Consider the following 6,000-nt stretch of genomic DNA (forward strand, 5'->3'; position numbering starts at 1 on the left):
GCTTTCCTTTGTTTTGTGGCCTTATAGCTTTTCTTTCTTTTTTAAAGTCTTTTAGATGAATTTGAAAGTATTTATTTCCTCACTTCTTGGTCAGTTTGTCAAGCTCTTTGCTACTATTTGGGTCGTTTAGTACAAGTTGAAGCCTTTTTTGTTCAAGTTTTAATTCATCTTTGAGTTTGTAACTTGCAAAGACTCCTTGTGCTTTCTTTTCGATCTTTGAGTTTGAGTAGCATTTTGGGTGATTTAAAAAAGTTGTTTTGGTTGTTTCTTGAAAAAGAAAAGATCTCAAAAAACTTTGTTTGTGTTTTCTTTTGCCAAGTTTGATTTTGGTTTCTTTTGGTTTTTGAAAGTGAACTGTGATCTTTTATGATTTGTCCTTCTTGTTTGGAGAGAATTTTGTGTTCAAAATTTGTATCCTCTTCAATACTTAAGTTGGCTCGTTCATAGTTATAAAAAATTACTTTGGCTGTTTAGAGTGATTTAGGGTTTTTTATCTCCATTGTATCTTGCATTATGGTAGTTTGCATTGTTAAAGCATTAGTAGTCTTTTAGTTTTAGGTGTGTGAAGTGTGTTTCAAGAAAAGAAAAGAAAAAGTATTTTGCTTTATAGAAGTCTCGTAGAACCCATAAAGAGATCTCTTTTCATTGAAGAACAAATGATTGCATTCATTTAGTTAGTTTGATTTCTTTTGCGTCAAACACCATTGGTTTCACTTCCATCTATACCATTGACTTAAAGGACAACCATTAAAATCAAGCGTTTAATTAAAATAAACTAGAACTTTTGTATTGTCATCAGAATACACCAACAATTTTAGGTTTATTAGGGCCTTGGATTAGGCGAGAGGAGAGTTAACTCTCCAAGGCCACTCAAAATTACAAAATATAGAAGTTTGATTAATGAGCGAAATCCAATAGCATTAGGGAGACCGAGAAAGCCCCGTAACTGGGAGTAAAGCACGAGGGTTAGTGAAGATAAGAACAAGAGATACCCCCTCTCTTACTTGTTAGATCCTACCTCATGACTGTTCCGCTCGACTTCTCATATGAGTTGGTGACCATAGTTGCCTATCCTAGGGACCACACAAGTGGCTACGGAGGGGAATCCCGTGGCACTTGAGGTTGACATTGCATCACGTTCAACAATATTTCTGGAGGGCACCCTTGCGAAGCTTGGGGGTTTGCGCAGTTTATCTTCAATTTCCCTCCTCACCAATACTATTTACCCACCCACCCCAATCCCCGAAGGACCCTGCACTCAGGAACTGAACTGATTAGCTACTGGGATGGAACTTACTCACTTTGGAGCTACAGGGCGGGCATACCTAGATACCCTAAAAAACATGAACTTATGAGCTAGCAATGACCTTATGTGGGCATTTAATGAATCCATTTCTGTGCCCAGATGATGTGGAATTCCTCGAACCCAACGAAATGAGGACTTGGAGGAACTCAACCGAGGTAGGCCCCACCGACAAAGGCTGTTGTTTTGAGGTCAGCGTAACTACCTCTGATACCTTCTCTAGTAGGCTTGGGGCGTAAATACCCCAGTCTATTTTTAGAAGGCCCTTATTATTAACTTTCTCGTATTTTGGTGTCTGGTCCTAATCACCCAGAGCAGAAATACTTGAGAGTTGTTTGATTGCTGATATCTTTAGGGACATTTTAGTGAGTGTTCTTTGCTCCTAGTCAGCCTAGCTTTGTAATTTCTTGAGTCTTTATGTAGATCTTTTAAATAACTCAAAGTGGCTGACTGACCATCTCGATGGTCCAGGAGACTTCGTGGGCTAACCTATGAGTCTGAAGCCTTCTCCTAGAAGGTGTAGGAGCGATTCTACTAGTGGTTTTCAACCAGTGGAAACAGGCGCATCGGAGATTGATCCTCCACTTTGGGGCATTAGTTCACAAGATAGACCTGGCACCAGTACAAAGTTAGAGAGGAACACACCAGTTCTTTCTCGAGTACTCTTCTAGTCGGAACATAATATCGAAGTTGAAGAGATTTCAGAGTCGGGTGCGACTCTGAATTCGCCTCTTTCTCCTGATCATCCTGACGTTTTGTTATACATTGGAACTCTGAATCGTAGGCTTTCAAGCCCAGGTTTACATTCATTTATTCCTTCGATGACCACTGCTGGAAGCATGGCATCTACGACGGTTGTTGTGAGCATTCAAACTCCCATATTTGTACAAGGAGGAGGAACTATTTCCATCCCTTTTGTTACTCCCAGCATGACTATGTTTGGGATTTCTTCCATTCTGTTAACGAGTGGAAGTTCTTAAGCTACTGCATCCAGTTTTGGATTTTTCCCTTTGGCAATGTCGTCTCAAGGGATTCCTTCAGTTTCGTTGAACATACCATCGACTGCCTCTACATCCATGATGAGTGGATCAGATTCTTTTTAGGGTTTCCCATTTGGAAGTGGTCATATACCACATTCCAATCCGACAGTGGCGTCAATGCCTTTTTCTTTTACAAGTCAATGTGGTAACCCCTTCTAGAGTTGGAAAAAACCTGCAGTTAGTTGGATAGGAGCTGGGAAGCAATTTTTCGGCCAACAAGGGAATGTGCCATATTCTTCAGTTAATTCGTTTCAGAATTTTCCACCCTTTGTTAATGCATGGAATCCTTATCAGGGGCTATTAGCACCTTTCAATACTTTGTTAGGGGGTAAATTCACCGGTTATAGAGGATTTTCGACAGGATTTGGTCAAACTCTAAATTTTGTTGGACCATAAGGACCACCTTTTGGTTCAGTAGGCTCTATGAGTTACTTCAGGTAACCTGGTGCCTTTCAAAATCCAGGACATTCTTTCAGACCTTTGGGAACCTGACGCAGGCCAAGCCTGCAATACCCAAGATCTCCTTGAGACTGTACAAAATACATCTCAGTTAATGCCCAATCAAACACCCCCAATGGCCAATTCCAAATCATTCATGTAAAAGCTTTATTAAATTTTAACCAATAATTATAGAACCAGTGAATTCCATATTAGCAACCCAGTTCGACCCCTTTTCAATGAATGCACTCATTTCATATCTGTTCATGGTTTCAATAATTGTTTTAAGATTCCATTACTGCGCCACTATTCACCAAGGACATCGATTCTGTTATTAAACATCTGAATCGGTTTGATAAAAACCCAATCAACAACCATGCATTTGTTACTTACCATTCTCCGATGGTACTTTCAACATCTGATCAAATTTACTGCCTTGCCCAACGCCTACCAAATTTCTCTATGATATATCTGTTCCCTATCACAGTATTCTGCATTCAAATCAGGCTTCTCGGCACTTGTTTTTTTCGAACACTAAGTTCCAATACATATATACACTTTTCTCCAGTCACTGCTACTGGACACAGTTATTAAACCCGGTTCTAATTGCATTCCAATGAATAAACAGAGTTACAGGAATACAGTCCTGTGCTCTCTTACCTCTGATTACCAATTGAGACTTTCAATTATCAATACAATCATTACACAGCGTTCCATTCAAACATTTCTGACATCTATGTGTCGACTGTCCTATTATTCTAAGCCAGAACTTCTCCATACATGAAACCCAATGATTCATTGTATTTGACATAAGTCGATATCACTTGTTTAATTTATTCACAATAGATACAGTTTAAAACGTTGCGCCACTTATACATACCAGTGATTCAGATTTGTTCCAGCTTTTGTAACTCTTAGCGCGGAATTTGCTCTGCTGTCATCGTATCCTTCAGCCATCATTTCACTGCTTCAATGCATCCTCATCGCCTCTGCACGCTTGTCATAAATTTGCCAGGTTGCTTGTTTAAACTTCTTCACATGAATCTGGACTCAGCAATTAAAATCGTTTTTCATCGAATTCCAAATAAGATCAACAGTATTTGAAATAACAGTCCTACGCCTACCCCAACACAATCTGACATAAATGTCAGTGCTTCCCTCTGTGCGTTGTCACATTACAATTTATCAATTTGTTTAAATCAAATGCCTCATTTGATGACAAACTACACCTTCGATTCACCATTAAGTCAATCTATGCCAGGACTGACATCGCTCCAATAGAATTCACCATGGTTCACACAATTTAACACGCCCCAGTTCTTAACCACGTTATATGAATTCCGCAATTCATTCACAAATTAATTCTTATTTTGCAGGCAGAATACCATTAACATTTAATGAGAATAGCGCTCCATCATACAATTCATAACAGAAATGAGAATCGATCCGGGATTCTCCTTAACGCACTCCTGAATTGAATCTGTAATATAAAACATCGAATCTCCATTCCACAGATCAATACATGCAATTCATTACAAACTCATGGATCAATTTCGTTTCTCTTACCCAGGATATATAGACCAATCGAACCCAGAAAGGCGAGAATACTTTCTCCCTGCCTGCGTAACTATCAATTGAAGATCGAACTTAATTGATTCGGTTGACTTTATCAAACAGTTTTAATAAGATTCTGTAAGATTAAACTTCTTTCGCAGAGACTAAAACGCAATTCCCTTACAACATTAATATTCCAGAATTTCAAAAGGATCGAATTTCCTTTGATTCGTTAAACACACAAGTTCAATCTCACGCAAACTCAATAATGGCATAACTGCAGAAAATCAAATATTGTATTCAAAACACACACTACTTACATAAAACCTCCTACTTTGGCCTGAATTTCGATCATTTGGCCCTTTACAAATTGCCAAAGGCTTACAGCCTTGGCTGTTCAAAACCAACTCTCAATCACTCACACTCTCTCACAATCTCAATGTCTTTTTCTCTCAAAACCCCTTCCTATTTATACAATTTTTAAAAATGAACTAATTAAATGCTCAATCCCCTTAATATCTCAACACCACTAGAATATCTCAACAAACCCTATTATCTAGAATCTTATCCCTTCATATCCTTAACCAAATTCTCTCATATCCTCTTAATTAATAAAAGGATATTTACAAAATCCTCACCTTCTCCTATTTTAATAACAAATTAATTAATAAAATATTAAAATTGTCACACCCCCTTTTATCAAATATTTACAAATGAAAAGATGGTCTTGATGCTCATGCATCAGAACCCCGCCCACTCTGGATGGAATTCCCAAAGTCCCTCATGACTTCCTTTTTTGGCCACGCTTAATTTTCCAGACTTAACTAAATTGACGAATGATCCAATTAGGTACAATCTGGCTTGGCCTCCGGTCCCAACTAAACTTCCCTCGGATATTCCAAAGTTCGAAGGCAAGATTGGTGAAGACTCGGGAGACCATGTGACCACATTTCACTTACGATGCTAATCCAACTCCGTGTTAGGCATGGAATCCCCCCACAACATGTTTGGGGCTCAAAGCCCAAGTTTTGGTCAAATTTATTGTAAGACTCCGCGAATTGCGGGAGTGGAGTGCAAAGTATAGGTTGAGTCACAGGGTTGTCCGCCCTAAGTATTGTAAAGTAATATAATGTCATGTCGACCTACCCCTGGTCTACGGACCATGGGATTGTATAAGTAGAGCGAGGCTCTAAGTTGTAAAAGGAGGGAAAAAGCTAAGTAGCGAAGATAGAGCATAGAGGAATAGTCTAAGTGTATTGGGTTGTAGTAGTAGGAAGAGGCTCTACAGCTGAGTGCGTAGGGCAGTGTCGAGTCTGTAATCTTGAATGAAGAATAATAAAGAGAAGTCGATTCCAATTTCTGTGCATCTACTTGTATATTTCCTTCTTTACATTTATACTGTTTTGTTTATCGCGCGCACTTATATGATTGCTGGATATACTGTTAATTATCACTAGTCTTACACAAATAAGTTAAGTAATCGGGTAATAATAGGTTAAATAGTAAGGAACTTGGGTATAATACGGATCGCACCTCGAGTAAGGCTGCGCGGAGGTAGCATCACAGGTTGCGAGGGACTAATAGGTGTGCGTAGCGACATGTGCGCAGGGTCAAACTACAGACCCCCAGAAGTTCTCCAAACATCCCCAGGGTGTGGAAACCTAG

The sequence above is a fragment of the Pinus tabuliformis genome, chromosome Q (assembly GCF_031772625.1).
Source record: "Pinus tabuliformis cultivar Carrire ecotype Pingquan chromosome Q, CPIR1, whole genome shotgun sequence".
Lineage (NCBI taxonomy): Eukaryota > Viridiplantae > Streptophyta > Pinopsida > Pinales > Pinaceae > Pinus > Pinus tabuliformis.